The 20,136-nt window shown below is 36.9% G+C and overlaps 1 protein-coding gene across 2 annotated transcripts in view; it reads left to right on the top strand.

Annotated features, from left to right (window-relative positions):
- LOC145258181 (uncharacterized) overlaps positions 1 to 20,136 on the top strand; it is a 905,094-nt gene that overhangs the window by 226,086 nt on the left and 658,872 nt on the right. The gene's annotated exons all lie outside the window — the stretch shown is intronic.

The following is a 20,136-nucleotide window of genomic DNA, read 5'->3' as shown; positions in this document are numbered from 1 at the left end:
GGGGTGTTTGCGCGTGAAATTTTTGTGCCAGGAGGTGCGCAATCTTCAACCATACTTCTCCTGAGTCGACATTTTTAAATACTAGTGGCAAGTTGAGTGTATGTTCATGATAACTCGAAACAAATGCCGAGATAAGCGGAGAGCGCATACAGCGCCTAGAATTCCCAAATGGTCACACATCTGGTACTAACCAGACTCAACGTTGCTTAACTCCGGTGATCTGACGAGAACCGGTGTGTTAACGCGATTATGCTGTATATAAATACATATAGAATAAACATATCTTTTATTGTGTGAAATTTCTTGTGGCAAATCCTCATAACTTCCAATCGACTAATCGTCATAAACTGCCTTTCAACCCCTTCTACAAAATAAAATAAATTTCTCTCTCTCTCTCTCTCTCTCTCTCTCTCTATATATATATATATATATATATATATATATATATATATATATATATATATATATAGACAGACAGACAGACAGACAGACAAATAGAGTTAGGGGGAAGTAAAATTTATTTTATTTTGAAGAAGAGTTTGAAAGGCAGTTTATGACCGATTGGAAGTTATGAGGATTTGCGATAAGAACTTTTACAAAATAAAAGACATATTTATTCTATGTTGTCTTTCCTTTTTACTCTATACTAGTCTCCACACGATTCCTGAAGCTTGCACTATTTTTCCTCATATAGACGAGAGACAACTGTTATTACTCTTTAAAAGCGTTTTCAACAGAGTCGAAATTGTTGTATGATATTCTATCATCATATACGTTTCAGACAGCATAATCCAGAGAGGTTTAGATCCAAGATAGAAGGAGCCCATAAGATGATCCACAAAAATTGCTGAAATTTAATTTTTAGAGATCTTGTAATATTTCTGATTGTGTGAGTCTTAGTGCCATCTTGTGTCCATACAGAATGGCCATCTGAGTTTGTATGTCAGAGTAATGTAGCAAGTGTAAACGTTGATATTTTCATCAGCTTTGTAGAATTTCTTAGGGATTTTCTATTTCTGTGATCGTATTTTATTGCTTTTCCAATCTCATCTTCTACGTCAACTTACATTGCAATTTTTGGTCCCCCCGACAAAAGGAGTGGGGATCTGTAAATTAACCCTTGTGTGTTCATCTGTCCTCACTTTTCTCAATAACGACGCCTTGGAATTGTTTTGAAATTTTATACGAACATTAAATATGATAGGAGTAAAATAAAGTAACAGAAAGGAGTTTCCAGGAAAAATCTGTTACCCCCACCCCCTGAGGTGCCTTTCAGGTTAAAATGGCTAAAAATGACACTTTTGTGCTTATTACAAAAAATTGATGCCTTGGAGTTTTATAAAACTTTCTGGAGAGTTGTAACTAACTGATTTCTATATAATTTTTCTTTGTCTATACTTCGGGATAACTCTTGGGTGGCCCCAGGGGCTCTTTTAGGATTAAAAAAAAACACTATTTTACCATATTTGTCCAAAATTTTCTGTGTATGTCGATTTAGCAGTTTTGCATGGTACTGAACTCAAATTTAAATATCTTAAGGGTTTGGAGACTTTTCGGGCTAAATGGGGGAGGGGCAAATGATGGACTTAGTTATTTCGTTTATCTTTTTTTTTTTTTTTTTTTGCATGGTGCAGAACTCAGATTTACAAATGTTAAGGCTTAAAACTGTACCGTTTGTTCATTTTCACCAGGATTCGACGTCTCCTGGAAACTTTTGGGCTAAATGGGGAGGGGAGGGGGGTGACAAATGCTGAACTTAGTGATTTTTTTTATGCTTCGTTCACTGTACACTCACGGGGGACCATGCATACTTCACTTGTTTTTTCATGCGTTTAGTTGATATCCTCTTCATAATTGTATTCGTAATCGTTCTATTCTTTACAGTATAACGATCTTTAGGAATGCTCCAACAATTTCTGAAACCTCGTTTGGTGTGACAAGTTCATTCAGCAAATCACACACTCTGCGACGTTTGTTTTCCTAACTACTAATATGCGCCAAATATGCATGAAAAGACTTATATAAATTAAGTATAATTATGATATCAATATGTTAGGTTCTAAACAATTGACCTACTGCTTGCTGAAAAAAAACAAAAAACAACTTCACGTTCATTGTAAACATTACTTATTTACGCTCTTCCTCTCTCTCTCTCTCTCTCTCTCTCTCTCTCTCTCTCTCTCTCTCTCTCTCTCTCTCTCTCTCTATCAGTGTAACGCTGATATAAGAGATCCGAATATAAGAATAATGGATATGAGAGAAATTTTCGTTAGTCCCAAAATAGAATCTGGTATAATGTACAGTGTAACCCGGATATTAGAACCCCGGATATAATTATAACCCGGATATAAGAGTGTCGTAGAAACCGGAGAAGAAGTATGTTATATCCGGGTGTATTTATGAAATAATATTGGATAATTTTTTGAAGGCTATACCTAAATAACATTTAAGCTGGCAAATCAAACCTTGTTTCTAAATACCCAACCTCCATTTTTTATTGTAATTCCATAACAGTTCCGATAAATTAACGTAATTCACTGTAATTTTATAATGTTATTTTATGTTTATAAAAACATGACACGAATAAAAAACATATTCTGAAGAAGGCGTATTACGCGGAAATGATAAATAAGTTTAAACAAATAAATGCATTTTATTTTACCAAATCCTTGCGTTGTAAGTTGGCTTTAAACGTACAACATACGTATTTTATTTTGAAATTTAAACAACGCTTATATCACGGAAAACACAACCTTAGTTATATTTACATTTTTCGTGTTTCATCCTCGTAAGGACTCGTCAGGCTAAAATGTATCGAATGGCAGGATTTATCATCGACAAAGGTTCGACCGAATATTATTTACTCCGCCATTTTTTTTTCTGTTTAAAAGTGGTCAGACACTCCCTTTTTATGAATGTTTCGAATTAATAAGCGGCCTTGTTTAAACACGTGCGTGTTTGGAAAACTATTTCATATCTTTATCTTAAGTTTTGGATTAGTTTGGTTTTTCATTTAATAATTGCTTTATTTTATTTACTTATTTATTATTTATTTATTTACTTTCTTATGCACCGTCATCCTAAAGCGAGATTTATTATATGTATTATGTTTGTTGCTATTTCATTTCTATAGTCTGATAGAGGGATGATTTAGAGTTTAGAATTTCATATGTCTCATACGGACATAATGTGGACGACTCGTCTAAATTTCTGTATGGAACTGTTCATCGTATTATTTTCCATTCGACTATTGGCGAGCATCCGATTTCTTTAAGCTCCCAGTAATGGGTCGCTAGAGCTAGTTTAATCGGCGTTGTGTGTGTGTGTGTGTGTGTGTGTGTGTGTGTGTGTGTGTGTGTGTGTGTGTGTGTGTGTGTGTGAAAAGGAGAGAGAGAAAGAGAGAGAGAGGCAGAGAGAGAGACAGAGAGAGAGAGAGAGAGGACATGACCAACTTCGGGCACATTGCTTATGGAAATTCGAATGTAATCAGTATAGACGCGGATTAGATCTGTGACGCCATCCTTCCGCTTCCACCCGGAAAATAAGAGTGGAAGTTTCGCGCAGAAAATTGAGATAAAAGGCAGCGACAAACAGAAACCAAACAATCGCAAAAATGAAAAAAAAAAAGAAATTATAAGTAAAACTTTCTCATCCTCTCGTTTTGTCTCATCTTTCTTGTTTGGAAATGAGGCTCGTTTTTATTTTTAGTTTTTGTTCGCTTGCTTGTTTTGTTTGTTTGTTTGTGTGTTGTATTTGTCTTTGTTTTTCGTGTTGTCTCTTTCGTTTAACGTTTCCTTATAAGCCATTTCATAAACCAATCTCTATATCTTCTTTCGAGACAAAATGAACAACTATCGCTCATTTATCACCGAAACCCGAGACAGCAAAACTCTAGAAAGATGATTTTAAATAGTACGTAACCACATTTCTCACACGTTCTAATACACTTATATACATATATATATATATATATATATAGTGTGTGTGTGTGTGTGTGTGTGTGTGTGTGTGTGTGTGTGTGTGTGATAACATTGTCGCCGTAAAGAAAACAGCACTACACTTTTATTTTAAAACTTTTATTGAAAAAAATCAATTCAGGTAATTTGTTTATGTAGTTAAGCTGACATCTGTTCAATGTAGCCGTCTTCAACCTTAATCACCGCCTTGATACGGGTTCGGAACTGAGAGCAAGCCCTTTCCACAACTCAGGATGGTGGCTTTGGTATTGTGAGGGGGGGGGTGATGTTGGTGATGTTCTCGACGTATGACTTAATGAAGTACTCCAGCGTGTTCAGGTCGGGGGAGGAGGGAGTTCCAATGAGAGAAAGGTACAATCTCTTTTGGACTTGTGGGCCGGCGCCGAGTTCCTCTGCCACGCACAGGGTCTGCTAGCAGCCATCCGGTTGCACAAGGGGATCACAACACTCTTCAGCACATCCAGGTACACTTTGGTGTTGACTTTAAATCCGACTCCGAAGATGCAAGGTGGCATCGTGTTACTCTCACTTGAAACTACACCAAAGACCATAACCGTGGCCGTAAATTTTGTTTTCATCACCTTGGACACGTCCCTGTTATTCGTGGCAATCCGGTGATGCATTTTTATGATGCTGGCAATAGTCCTGTTGTCATATGGATCATAAGAGTGTATTAGTTGTACAGCGGCGCATCTCCGATTTCGCTCATTTAACATTGTTTCTCATTCAGACATGACAGAAGGCGTCTATTGTTCTTGAGATTTGTATACAACTAGTAGATGGTCTGCAATAACAATAGAAACTCCGTTTTCAGCAAACGGAAAGCAAATTATGTCTTTTCTAAGGCAACAATGTTATTGTTCCAGCTATATATATATATATATATATATATATATATATATATATATATATATATATATATAAATCTGTGTGTGTGTGTGTGTCTGGTCACGAATAGGCTCCTATATAGTTGACTATTAAAGAAAACTGATTACATATAATGATAGAAGATGTATCGAGACACAGGAATGGGTATGTTTGATCTGGCAGAACGGTGGTTCAAAAAATTGTGGGATCTGCGTTCGCGCCTGGTCCACAAAGTATGGAAATAAAAAAATTTAAAATAAAATAAAGTTTACAATTGTTTTTGATATAGATATGCATAAGACTACTTTGATAACATGTTTCAACTTAAATAGGGATGGTGTAATAAAATTGTGGGGTCTGTGTTCGCGCCTGGCCTCCATAGAATGGAAATATGCACGAACTTTAATAAACGACTTTTCATATCTGTCTGTGTAAGTATACTGTGATAATTATGTTTCAGTTTGAAGAAATATGGTATAATAAAATTATGGGGTGTTCGTTCGCGCCTGACCTACATAGAATGGAAATATGTCACAAAGTTTAAGGTTTTTTAATATAGATCCACAGAATATTGTGATAAGTGTTTCAGTGTGAACAGGTATGGTATAATAAATTATGGGGTTTGTCTATTTTCTTTTTACTTTCATCAATTTTGCTTTGGTTTTGATACCCCCAAATCCGAAGCTATCTCTTTACGCCCCTTCCTTTTCATAACCTATCATACTTTCATAAATCAGAGTCCATATTCTGTAGGCTGTTTTTGAACCCAGTCAACGATGAATACTTTTGCTAGTATATATATATATATATATATATATATATATATATGTGTGTGTGTGTGTGTGTGTGTATGCTTCCTGGCCTTGATAAGTGGTGATCACTGTGTAATATATATATATATATATATATATATATATATATATATATTACACAGTGATCACCACTTATCAAGGCCACTCAGGGATAAGGGTTATTGCAAGTACATTACGTTAATGTGGAGATTTGATGAAGTGTTTACTTAAGGGGGCGGTTTATTAGGAATTTGTTAACATTGGACTTGAACACATCCAAGTTGTAGTCCGGTGGGAAGCAGGCAGACGGAACAGAGTTCCACAGGCGTAGAGTTCTAAGAAAGAAGCTTTGTTCATGGAATCCGCGTTTTGATTTAGGCACAGATATAGAGTGGGGGAAATTTTTCACAGTGGATTCAGCTAGACGGGTGTTTTTCGTGAAAGATTGGCGAGGGGGGACCAGAGATTGGAGTTCAGACGAGCACCTGCCATGAAAATAACGATAAAACAAGGATAGGCTCGCAACGTCTCTTCTGTGGGAGAGGGGTTGCAGGGTAGAGAAAAGGGCATCCCCCACTAAACCACGAAGTCTAATTTGTACTCTGTCAAGGCATGGTAGGCTGTTTTTGGCAGCTCCTGCCCAGATATGGCAACAGTATTCCATCCTTGGACGTACTTGGCTTTTATATAGATAGAGAATTGCATCAGTAGTGAGATATCTTCTGGAGCGGTAGAATGATCCCACTATCTTTCCAGCGACCTTGGCAACAGACTTGATGTACGTGTTCCATTTCAGATCAGGAGTAAAGGTCAAACCCAGAAGGTTGTCAAAACACGGGGCCTCACCCAGACGAGAGCCATCCATCACAATTGATGCCAGCTGGGGATCAGAGCGTTGATGATGTAAGGATAGGAGTTTGGTTTTGGATGCATTAAAGGTAACCAACCACATCTTCCCCCACTGAACCATGCGCTCGAGATCAGAGGAGAGAGAATCCAAGAGAACTTTGTCATTTACAGCCTTTGATGTGTTGCCGTAGATGGTCGTGTCATCAGCATAGATGTCAACGAATGATTTAAGTATGTGTTTAGGGAGATCATTGATGTAGATCAGGAAGAGAGTTGAGCCCAGGATTGACCCCTGAGGGACTCCAGCATTTATATTGCAGGCCTCTGATTTTTGTCCATCAACCACTACTCTTATGAGCCTATCGGACAGAAATGATTTAATTATTGAGAAAACATTTCCAGTTATACCGTAGTTGGAAATCTTGTGAAGTAGACCCGTATGCCATACCTTGTCGAAGGCCTTTGATATGTCAAGAGCAATTGCCTTAGAAAGGAAGCCTTTGTCAAGAGATTCACTAATCCTGTGGGATATAACCGTCAGCACATCTGCTGTAGATCTTGCAGAGCGGAAACCATATTGTGTGTCACTACGAAGGTTATTCCTGCTGAGGTGGTTGACTATTTCTCTATTTAATATGGATTCCAGCAACTTACTCATAACACACAGGAGACTTATTGGTCTGTACTGATATATATATATATATATATATATATATATATATATATATATATATATATATATATATATATATGCATATATGCATAGGTAAACATTAAATTTTAAATGAATGAAGTCTATGAATGAAAATAGAAACTTCCGAATGAAGAATTTAAATAGATCCAGTACATTTTCTAAAGCGCTTCTTTGCATGTTATCTGTTGTTCTCATCACCCATGGTTGTAAATATACTCGCGCAAATCTTTGTCGCCATGCTTTCCCATTATTTTTTTAGTGTAAGGGCCTCTCTTCTCGCTGCCTCGATTGCTTGAAGATCTGTGTAGAAATACCAGCCGGGTGTCCGTTCTCACCAACAAACCCAATATCTGCGGGGCAACGTAACTGATCCAGTTCCTGTCAGGCTGAGGTACGCTGCCTGGGTAGTACGCGGGAGGTCCACCCTTCCTAGCCTTGCAACCCGGCTTTCGGGTAAAGTTCATTGCTTTCTACCTAAAGAATGCCGACGGCCTGTCCAGGCTAGTTTTGCTAAGTCAGAGTGCTCCTTCTTTAGGAGGCCGACTTTACACCCCCCCACCTTCCGATCTTGTATCATATCCTGCTGCCCTTTCAAAATATTGTATTTGTAAGGGTGCTTTCCCCGATGTTTTGCTCGCGAGGAAGCTTGAGGAGAAATATCAGTCGATGAATCTTTTCGACAATTAGATCGACAAATGCTGAGGCATTTACGTGGACCTCCATTTGTCAAACTGAGTTATTTACATGGGTTGTATTTCGGAAGTTCAACATCCCAAGCCTTGCCTCCATGATTTCAGGAGGGGTACGGTCATTTTACTTGAGGCGCCCTCAACGGAAAATGCCGAAGGACTTTCAAGGCAATCAATGCTAGGGCAGAGTGCTCTTTTTTTAAGCTACCTGGCTGGACTCCCCCCACTGTCTTACCTTGCGTCACATCTTTTTGCGGTGAGAAGCAACTAAATCACTACTCTCTTACTATGCCAAATTTATTGCAAGAAAAGCTGGTTTTAGCCACATTAAATAACGTTGCGTGAATCTTGATATAGTAGGAAGCTTATTAATTTTAATTATTGCAAATAAAATTAATAAATAATACTCATCTCAATAATGAATTTTAATTAAATGAGTGAGAATTGTATTAATATCTGGTCGGTTACAATATTCTATTTATTGCTATCCATTGTAAGTTTTGCAAACAGGGCAGTAGGTACATTTTTAATTTTTTTTTTTTTTTTTTTTTTTGGCGATTGGACGATCTCAATTTTTTATGTATGTAGATGTGATAGTTTGAATCTATTCGTTTCCCAAACATGTGTAACACTTTCTTGCCGTGGAAAGGAGTAAATCACTTTCCTCTGAATATGCCAAAAAGATTGAAAGAAAGCTTATTTCACCCACATTAAACATCTTTCTGTCACATCTTGGCGTATTCATTACCTTTTATTCAATTTCGAAACAGTTAATTTTTAAATGGGTATATATTTTTTTATTTTTGCACACAGCGGCAGTAGATAGATATTTTTTTATTGCCGATTAAAGGATCTCATTTTAAAATGGGGGTAGAAACTGATAATGCAAATGGAAGCGAGGATGCTCGTGTCGATAATAATAAAGATTCCATTTTTTATCCACCAAGAATCTTATCTTTCTGATTGTGAGAAATCAACGCTTGTGTTCTAAATAAAATGAGATCAAAGTCACTGTTCTGGTATCGCGTACATTTTATTTGTATTTTGTAACTTATTTGTCGCCTTTCTTTTCGTCGTATATTTTTCACTCCGTTTCTAACCTCTGTTGGCTATTAAGTAAGTTCTTGTGTCCGTTTAGGTTTTTATACGTGATTTTTTATCTTTTCGTCCATGGCGGCTGGTGGGGCATTTTATGTGTTTTAGTGATGAGACGGTTCCAATATTTTTCCTGATTCCGATACAATTCTTGATTCCGTATTAAATTCCCGATTCCAATACAATTACTGATTCCGATTCTGATCCTTTTAAATCTCTAATTATTTAACTATAAGATTGTTATTTCCACCTATTTTCGTAAAAACACATGTTAAATATACGAATGTTTTCCTAAACGTCAAAATACACTTGTGGATGATGATCTTTCGATTTTAGCTTTACTGGTATTTTAAAATCAATAAATATTTATAATTTTATCATTATTACCTGCAATGGAAGAGTTTGGTTTGAAAAAAAAAAACTCAAATAAAAAGACAATTAAAAGAATCGTTTTGGCATCGGGAAAGAGGCATCAGTTTTTCCGATTCCCAAACCGATTCTGATACCCCCCAATTTTCCAATTTTTTCGATTCCCAATTCCGATTCCGATTAATCCTCCCACTACTAATGTATTTATTGCTTGGGGTTTTGGCTCTTCTTCTTGCTCGGTTTCGTTTTGTCGGTAAATGCTATTTCATTTAAAAATAAACACGACGTTAATATTTTTAGTGCCTTAAATTATCGCCTCCATTTAGTCTTCAGAGGCAATGGACACACCCTGCAAGGATAGCTGCGCGTGATAGTGTGAAGAAAGAGTTGCACCACACCCTTCTTAAATGAGTATTGCCTAAATACGGGAAGATATTTAGTTCTCTCCCACTGCAAGAATTGTGACACAAGAGTCGGAAAGCGGGTGTGAGAAGTCAGCGCCCCCGAGAAAGAACACTCTAACCTGCAAAAAGTGATTGAACAATCCCGTCGACATTCCTTGGTAAGGGTGCTTCAGCTGATTAGCAATAAACTAACCCATTCTCAAAGGGAGGGGATAAAGCCTGGGAGGGTGGATATGCTAGAACTGCACAGGAACAGCATTACAACAGGAACCAGATAATTTCAGGAATGATCTAATCTGTTGATTTTGGGGATGGAGGTGTCCAGATTAGTGGAAAGCATGTGCAGCACCTGATATTCCCAAATGGTCACTCATTTTCTACTGACCAAGGTCAATTTTGTATAAGTTTGGTGATCTACTGTTCTTCGTTTTATCAACGTGATTATGTTGTATATAGCGTCTTGAGTAAACAAATAAAGAGCAAAGAGAGAATACACAAGCGAAATATTGAGTAGCAAATTAAATAATGCATATAAAGATATTAAAAAACATAGATAGATAGATAGATTAGTATAGATAGATAGATAGATAGATAGATAGATAGATAGATTAGTATCTATACTGAGTATTGTGAATAAAATTGCAATGATTCATAGGAAATATAATAATACCTAAAAAAAATCATTTTATATATAGGGTGTCTAAAAACTATACTTCTAATGACCGGTTTCGTGAGGTTTGCAAATTCTTTGTGTGTTATCAGCGTTGTCTGGATAATAAATTTATTCAATTCCATTATTTGGGAATATGGTTCTTGCACTGCATTTGTCTTGTGAATTGGAAGCTATTCCATTTTACTCTATGTTCATAAATAAAGGTGTTATTGTCATTTGAAGTATGAGTACAGTTTTGATACACCCTACGTATTTTAATCCACATTTATCTTTAAATTCAAGTAATCATCAAAAACATAGATAGATAGATAGATAGATAGATAGAATGGATTTTTCCATTACATTATGTACCATGTTGCTTTTAGTTGTGTATTCGTCTTCGCATAGATAATACTATGAAATAAACAATGTTTATTCAGTGTAACCCAGATATAAGATACTTTATTGCCCGATATAGCTCTTATATCCGGGTTACCCTTATATCCATCTCCAGTTGTATCCGTCCATAAGGCTTCCCCTCTTGGCAAGTAAATATTTCTGACCGCAGGTTGAGCACTCCTTCGCTTCTGCCACCAATTTTCTGTCCTGGCAAAACTGTATTAAAGCTTCCGGTGTCTGGAGCTGGTCAGATTCATTTCACCGTTACTGGTATCGTCAGCGTTTCTTGAATTGTATGCAGTTTTCTTTTGTTGTTGTTGTTGTTGTTTTTGGGGGGGGGTCACTTTTTCAATTGATATCGAAATTCTCGTCTGCTGCTCGTGCGCGCACGAGCGTCAAGTTGAAACTAAGCGCGCGGCGTTCTGATTGGGAGATCGTTATGTTTCGTAAGGGAGCAGCAAGACCTGAGCTGTTGACGTCATGCGCCGGACAAAGTCGAGCAAACGCCGAGTTACGTCTGGTTCGTTAAATGCACAAGTATATTAAGATAGATAGATAGATAGATAGATAGATAGATAGATGAAGAGGCACAGAGAGAGATAAATCTGGTTACACTCTAAATGACTAGATAAGAGTAAGGATACAGTCGAGGAAAAAAACAAGAGGAAGGGATAAAACAAGGATAATGGAGCAGAAATGGAGACGATGAAACTCAAACGAAATAAAAGGGGGCAGATATTAAATTCAATGCATGTTAAGAAATAAGTGACGAAGAGGAGATAAGTACGGCGTTCGAGTATGAAAGAACAGACGGAACTAAACGACGACAGAAAAATCAATGTCGGAGCCATTTTTAGAGCCACTTAACTATTTTGCCTTTGGAAGTTAAAATGCAGATTCAAGTCATCACAATCTAGAAAAAAAAATGTTAACTCTATTTTCGCTTGTGAATGTGCTTCCATACTTTTTCTATTTGACAAATCATATATTCATTCGTACTATATCATTTGTTTGTAAAATTCCTCCATATATCTATAATATAAAGCTGAACGTCTGTGTGTGTGTGTCTGGTCACGAATATGCTCTTACATGGTTGACTATTATAGAAAACTGATCATATATAATGATAGAAGATATATCGAGACACAGGAATGGGTATGTTTGATCTGGCATAATGATGATTCATTAAAATTGTGGGGTCTGCGTACGCACCTGGTCCACAAAGTATGGAAAAAAAATCATGAAGACTTTTCATATCTATCTGCGTAAGTATACTTTGATAATTATGTTTCAGTTTGAAGAAATATGGTCTAATAAAATTATTGGGTGTTCGTTCGCGACTGACCTCCATAGAATGGAAATACGTCACAAAGTTTAACAAGGTTTTTTTAATATAGATCCACAGAATATTGTGATAAGTGTTTCGGTGTGAACAGGTATGGTATAATAAATTATGGGGTTTATCTATTTTATTTTTACTTTCATCATATTTTGCTTTGGTTTTGATACCCCCAAATTCGAAGCTATTTCTTTACAACCCTTCCTTTTCATAACCTATCATACTTTCATAAATCAGAGTCCATTTTCCTGTAGGCTGTTTTTGAACCCAGTCAACGATGGGTACTTTTGCTAGTATATATATATATATATATATATATATATATATATATATATATATATATATATACAAGAGGAAAAGATATCGATAATAAAAAAAATATATATACTTATGCATATAAATCATTGATCAGTTTGAAACAAGAGAATACAATATAGTGTGTAGAGTTTCCGAAAGCTTTTATAGCAGGCATTCCGAAGTCTAATGCTTTTCGTCAGTAGAGGAATTTATATGCTAAGTAGCAGGATATGTCTTTTTGTTCGCGCATGTGTGATAATTTATGAAGGCTGATAGCAATGCAGAAAAACTAGAATCATCAAAGAAAGTACGAATAAAAACAAAAACAAGCTATCGATGACGGTAAAGAAGCTTCACAAAATCTTTTTTTTTTCAAAAGACATTTTACACATCAAATCAGTAAATATAGGTCTTACTATTGAATGTTAATAAAAAAAATATTCGAGATGGTGTAATATTTTGAATTTAGGGAGAGACTTCCGCTTCTCAAAAAAATAAATGTCGCCGTTAAGTACAGTGAAGAATTCAAGATGGCCGCCACTCTCTGAGAATCGAGGGGCAGTCATCTTGAATTAAAATTAAACCAATCATAGAATTAACAACATCATAACGAATTATATTTAATTAACAAAATGTACTTTTTCGAAACGAGGAAGTAAATTAGTTAACCTTGCAACTGATATTGCATATACATCAACAGTTTATAAAAAAAAAACAAGATGGCGCGTCTTTTTTTTATAAGGTAGTCACCACTTATCAAGGCCCGGAAGCCACTCGGGGATAAGGGTTATTGTGTGTACAGTACGTTAGTTTTGGAGATCTTATAAAGTGTCTTACTTAAGGAGGAAGTTCATCAAGTATTTGTTCACATTTGACTTGAAGACATCCAGGTTGTAGTCAGGTGGGAAACAGGCAACCGGAACAGAGTTCCACCGGCGTACACTTCTAAGAAAGAAGCTTTGTTCATGGAATCTACGTTTTAATCTTGGCACAGATAAGGAGTGGGAAAGTTTTTGACAGTGGTTTCAGCTAGGCGGGTGTTTATCGTGAAAGATTGGCGAGGGGGGACCAGAGATTGGAGTTCAGGCTCACAACGTATTTTCTGTGGGAGAGAGGTTGCAGGGAAGAGAAAGGGGCATCACCCACTTGGCCACGAAGTCTATTTTATACTCTGTCAAGGCAGGATAGGCTGTTTTTAGCAGCTCCTGCCCAGTTGTGGCAGCAGTACTCCATCCTTCGACGTACTTGCTTTTTATACGGATAGAGAATTGCATCAGTAGTGAGATATCTTCTGGAGCGGTAGAAGGATCCTACCATTTTTCCAGCGATCTTGGCAACTGAATTGATGTACGTATTCCATTTCAGATCAGGGGTAAAGGTCAAGCCCAGAAGCTTATCAAAACATGGAGCTTCCCCTAGACGAGAGCCACCCATATCAATTGATGCCAGACGGGGATCTGAGCGTTGATGATGTAAAGATAGGAGATTGGTTTTAGATGCATTAGAAGTAACCACCCACCTCCTCCCCACTGTACCAGAGAGAATCTGAGAGAACTTTGTCATTTACGGCCTTTGATGTGTTGTCATAGATGGTCGTGTCACCAACATAGATGTCAGCGAATGATTTAAGTATGTGTTTTGGGAGATCATTGATGTATATCAGGAAGAGAGTTGGGCCTAGGATGGACCCCTGAAGGACTCCAGCATTAATATTGATGGTATGTATGTCTTCATGTCATAATTACGGAAACTCATTGACAGATAAGGCATATTTAAAGAATGCTTGTGAATCAACATCGCGATTATATCAATTTATCTCCGTCTGTCCATCCGTATCTTTTCTCTCATACCGAATGCTATAATTATAGGTGTAGACGTCCGTAAGAAAAGACAAAATGAGAGAAAAAGATGATATAAGTACTTCCTCGGGTCATGGATAACTTTTCAATGAATCTCGTTCTTCGAATCCTTAACTACTTATTCCTGAGTATTTTTCTGTTTTTACTATTTTACTATGTGCTCCGTTCGTTCGCATATAGTTTCCCCTTTTACCATAGAAATCTGCGAAACGAGAAGTAGACGATGTGTCGAGTTAGGAGACTCTTCGGTGAAAAGCGCTCGTTTCTTGAATATGCAATCAACGTCCCGAAGAAAGGACATTGGTGGAAGCAATTGCCTTTTCTCGGCATCTGCAGTCTACTTTCATCGAGTGCAGGACGACGAGGTTCCATTGTCCAGGAGAGCAGAGAAACGACGATCGGCAACAAAACAAAAATGGCCGCCGAATGTTAATTTTGTAAGTTTAAACGCGGGAAGTAAATCAGAGAGAAAGGTGGGAGCCGTAAATCATTTTAGCCAAGCTTGATCAAGAATAGGTAGTCGTCCGCCCCGAAGAGACGTTAGTCAGCGAAGCGAAATTAGCCGTTCGTGAAGGCAAAAGAGAAAAAGAGGGGACAGATTTCACCGGTGATTGTCGACGCGTTCAATCTGAGAAAAGCATTATCGAAAGAAAGATACCATCTCATTCAAATGGTATAAAAAGCCTGAAATTAAGTTTCGTGTTTGCGAAGACAGCCATTTCATATTATTTGTTTTATTTTATTTATTTATGCATTCATATTTTTTTTATTGGTATTTATGTCTTGAACTTTTTCAAATCAGGATGTCCATTTCTTTCTTATTTAATAAGAAAGAATCTTGAGGACGTGTTTGATTAAGAATTTACATTCTTTAAGCTTCGTAATGGCCAAACCTACAGAAAAGCCGGAAGTATTGTCTCCGAATATAATCAAGTGCAAATCAATTAAAAAAATCTATGTTTTAAATTTCGTAAATCTCTCTCTCTCTCTCTCTCTCTCTCTCTCTCTCTCTCTCTCTCTCTCTCTCTCTCTCTCTCTCTATCGCATACATTTAGTTGATCTTAAAAAAAAAATCCAACGGAGCAGCAGTTTCTTACGAATCTTTTTAGACTTGTTTTAAATGATTACAAATGTTTTATTTCTACCACCATTTAAGAAAAACAGTGGGTTTTTCGGTTGTTTTAGGTAAAACATATACGGCGTGGTCAAGTTGATACACCGATTCGCATTAGGTCAGCGAAGTTTAGCAACATGACGCCGGCCATTACCAAATGAGTAACCATTTGGAAATGCTAGGCACTATATGTCATCTTCCTATACTCAGGAAATACAATCAGCTGGGGACTGACTGTGAATTTTATATTCTCTTTAAACTTCCTTTTCCGGGGGGGGAGCCGGTATAACCCGGCCTGAGTTAATATTATAGTCCAGTCAAAACTCATTGACCCTTATTGTCGAGTAGCCTTCGGGTCTTGATTAGTGGTGACTCCTTTGTAAAAAAAAATACGATTTGTCAGTCTGCAATGAGCTATTCAAGTCTCTGCCAAAAAGTTGGTTCAACCAAAAGCTTTGTTACACCTGACCGACGGCCACCGATCTCCATTGCAACAAAGTGCCATGCCCTTTGGAGTTGCCATCAAGTGATGCTTTGGATAGAAAATGGTGAGGCAATTGACACAAATGAAGTGGGATGAGAATTGAAGAACAACAGTCTAGTTCAACTTCTGAAATTAATTCACTGCAACTGTTCTAATTGGTATAGTACACTTCAATGCGCTTTCAAAAGACACAGACTTATCTGTTTACGGGTATACGGAAAATGTCAAGAAAGACATTGTGACAATATGAGTAAGGAAGCAGTGTCTGATGATGAAAATTGTCACTATTGAACTCGTATGGTTAGTCAATCATGAGATATGTTTTAAAATGCACTGCTTATTATATTATCATTAGAAATGTACATCTGTGCCCATGTCCTCGACTATCCGTGTAGTTAATATACAACTTTGTATAAAAACTTTTATATCAAAATATATAGTATAAAAAATACAAACTCTTCTGTAAGCAACAACTACAACTTTAAAATATGCAAACATCGGTTATTTTTAGTGCGATAACTGCCATCGTTTTATGACGTCATAATTAGGACGTTTGTGGTGATCAGATGTTGGTAAACTTTTAGTATGTTGTTCCCCATATATAATAGTAATAAAAAAAATCATAAAACGCTTTCTTGGAATTTTCTCAGGTAAAAGGTTTTTTTGTTTTTTTTTTAATTTTGACAGCAGGCATTACGATTCTGGTTTTATATATAGAAAAACTGAAAAGCTTAACTAAAAGCAAACTATAGCGAGCAGGTAGTCGCTATGACGAATTATTTGTTAGAGGTCATGAACTGTAGTTTTCTACTAATTCTTACAAATTTTGATTGTTATTCATCGATTCGTATGAAGTGTCACCAAATTGTCATAGCATCTTTCCGTCATAAATTGGAGAGGAAACTGACATTTCTTCCACTCTTATTTTATGGTAGGTGATAATAACATATTTTTATTACTCAGTTTTCTTTTGTTGTTTATTGATATTTTATTGTCCTCGGTATACATTTATCAGGCTTTTCTCTCACGGTAATAATACATATATTAATCAATCGGAGATTAAATGCTGACAATTGTTTAAGACTTGCCGTTGCATTATATATCACTTGTACGTATCCGGGGATTTCCCTTTAGACTTAATATTAAGAGCTGATGACTCTCAACTCGATAGTTGACGGTTCAATAACAAGATGTAGACAGATCCTAGTCTAGCCGCAATAAAGATATGTGATACAGGGGAACAATATATCTGTGAATGACTATATATAAGATTTGTTGTTGGCATTTTCCTTTGTTTTCATTTGTTTTGTTTTTTTTAGCGATATTAAAAACTTCGAAACATTGTTAATTACTTTACCGCTACCTTAGCGTTTTTTCTATAAGATTTTTTTTATTATTCACACACACACACACGCATACACACACACACACATATATATATATATATATATATATATATATATATATATATATATATATATATATATAAATGAGTAGTCCCTTATTCTTGATAGTACGTATTTATTTATATATTTTATTACTAATTATTATTACGTGCATAAAAGGTATACCCATGGACTTGAATGTTTCTAGCTTTCAGTCGTCATCAGCATGACATCAACTCATGACATCAACTCATGACACCAGCATCTGAAACAACATATAGGCTGGTATTTATGAAATTAGCATCTGGACCACCATCTAGTCTGATGTTCATGACATCAGCATCTGAAGTACAATCTAGTCTGGTGTTTATAAAATCAGCATCTGGAGCAAAATCTAGTCTGGTGTTCATGACATCAGCATCTGGAGCACAATCTAGTCTGGTGTTTATGAAATCAGCATCTGAAGCACAATCTTGTCTGATGTTCATGACATCAGCATCTGGAGAAGCATCTAGTCTCGTTTTCATGACATCAGAATCTGGAGCACAATCTAGTCGGGTGTTCATGACATAAGCATTTGAAGCACCATCTAGTCTTGTGTTCATGACATCAGCATCTGGAGCACCATCTAGTCGGGTGTTCATGACATCAGTATCTGGAGCAAATCTTGTCTGATGTTCATGACATCAGCATCTGGAGCAGCATCTTGTCTCGTTTTCATGACATCAGCATCTGGAGCACAATCTAGTCGGGTGTTCATGACATCAGCATGTGAAACACCATCTAGTCTTGTGTTCATGACATCAGCATCTGGAGCACCATCTAGTCGGGTGTTCATGACATCAGCACCTGGAGCAGCATCTAGTCTCGTTTTCATGACATCAGCATCTGGAGCACAATCTAGTCGGGTGTTTATGAAATGAGCATCTGGAGCAAAGTCTTATCTTGTGTTTATGAAATCAGCATCTGGAGCACAATCTTGTCTGTTGTTCATGACATCAGCATCTGGAGCACAATATAGTCTGCTATTCATGACATCAGCATCTGGAGCACAATCTAGTCGGATGTTCATGACATCAGCATCTGGAGCAAAATCTAGTCTGGTGTTTATGACATCAGCATCTGGAGCAGCATCTACTCTAGTTTTCATGGCATCAGGATCTGGAGCACCATCTAGTCTGGTGTTCAAAACATCAGGATCTGTAGCACCATCTAATCTGCTGTTCATGACATCAGCATCTGGAGCACCATCTAGTCTTGTGTTTATGGCATCAGCATCTGGAGCACCATCTAATCTGGTGTTCATGGCATCAGGATCTGGAGCACTATCTAGTCTGGTGTTCATGGCATCAGGATCTGGAGCACCATCTAGTTTTGTGTTCATGGCATCAGGATCTGGAGCTCCATCTAATCTGGTGTTCATGGCATCAGGATCTGGAGCACTATCTAGTCTGGTGTTCATGACATCAGGATCTGGAGCACAATCTAGTCGGGTGTTCATGGCATCAGGATCTGGAGCACCATCTAGTCTGGTGTTCATGGCATCAGGATCTGGAGCACCATCTAGTCTGGTGTTCATGGCATCAGGATCTGGAGCACCATCTAGTCTGGTGTTCATGGCATCAGGATCTGGAGCACCATCTAGTCTGGTGTTCATGGCATCAGCATCTGGAGCACCATCTAGTCTGGTGTTCATGGCATCAGGATCTGGAGCACTATCTAGTCTAGTGTTCATGACATCAGCATCTGGAGCACCATCTAGTCTGGTGTTTATGAGATCAGCATCTTGCGCATCATCTAGTCTAGTGTTTATGAGATCAGCATCTGGAGCATCATCTAGTCTGGTGTTCATGACATCAGGATCTGGAGCACTATCTAGTCTAGTGTTCATGACATCAGCATCTGGAGCACCATCTAGTCTGGTGTTTATGAGATCAGCATCTTGCGCATCATCTAGTCTAGTGTTTATGAGATCAGCATCTGGAGCATCATCTAGTCTGGTGTTCATAACATCAGCATCTGGAGCACTATCTAGTCTGGTGTTCATGATATTATTTCTACTTGCGTAATATTTGCGTCAAAAGATTATAGTAAACGTTAACCTTTTTCTATGTATATTTATGTATGTGTATATATAGTTGTTTAAAAAAATGCCTACTAAACTGTTCTGTCAGTTTTTCGTCTATAGCCATGAAACTTTATATATAGGATATTGGAATCCATGCGAAACTTTATTTGACTTTTAGCCGGTGAAAATTGGTGCAAAAATGAAAATAAAAAAAAAATGGAATTAGCTAGGTAAAGTGCGACGATGGCATTACGAATATGCATGTGTAAAGTAATAGATATGGGTTCATGATTTGAGTTTTAGCCTTGCAGCAAATATGTCTTCATAATTCAGGCATTAACGCCAAAGAAAATGGTAAATCGTAAGCTAAACGTTTTGGTTTCGATTCTCGGTTGTGGCGCATAAATCATTAACCTATTTAATCAGTACTATATATTGAATCCAATATAATAAAATAATAAATCCGAAATCTACATTAATCAAAATATCATATTTAAGCGTATTTTACAACTGAGTAAATCCAGGCCGCCTGCTAGTATATATATATATATATATATATATATATATATATATATATATATATATATATATATATATATATATATATGAGAGAGAGAGAGATAGAGAGAGAGAGAATTAGAAATAGATAAGGATTAGTAAAAAAAAATCTGCACCCGAAGTGTGCATATTTCTCCATGCATTATTCGATTCTTCTCAACCTTCAGAAAAAAACACAAATCAGAATATAAAGTAATATCATTTACAACTGTGACGTCATTTTCGGTAGATGCATTCAAACAAAAA

This window comes from Euprymna scolopes, chromosome 3 (genome assembly GCF_053919585.1).
Source record: "Euprymna scolopes isolate OS-2025 chromosome 3, ASM5391958v1, whole genome shotgun sequence".
NCBI lineage: Eukaryota > Metazoa > Mollusca > Cephalopoda > Sepiida > Sepiolidae > Euprymna > Euprymna scolopes.
The sequence above is the reverse complement of the archived record's forward strand: the minus strand, read 5'-3'. Positions and strand labels throughout refer to the sequence as shown.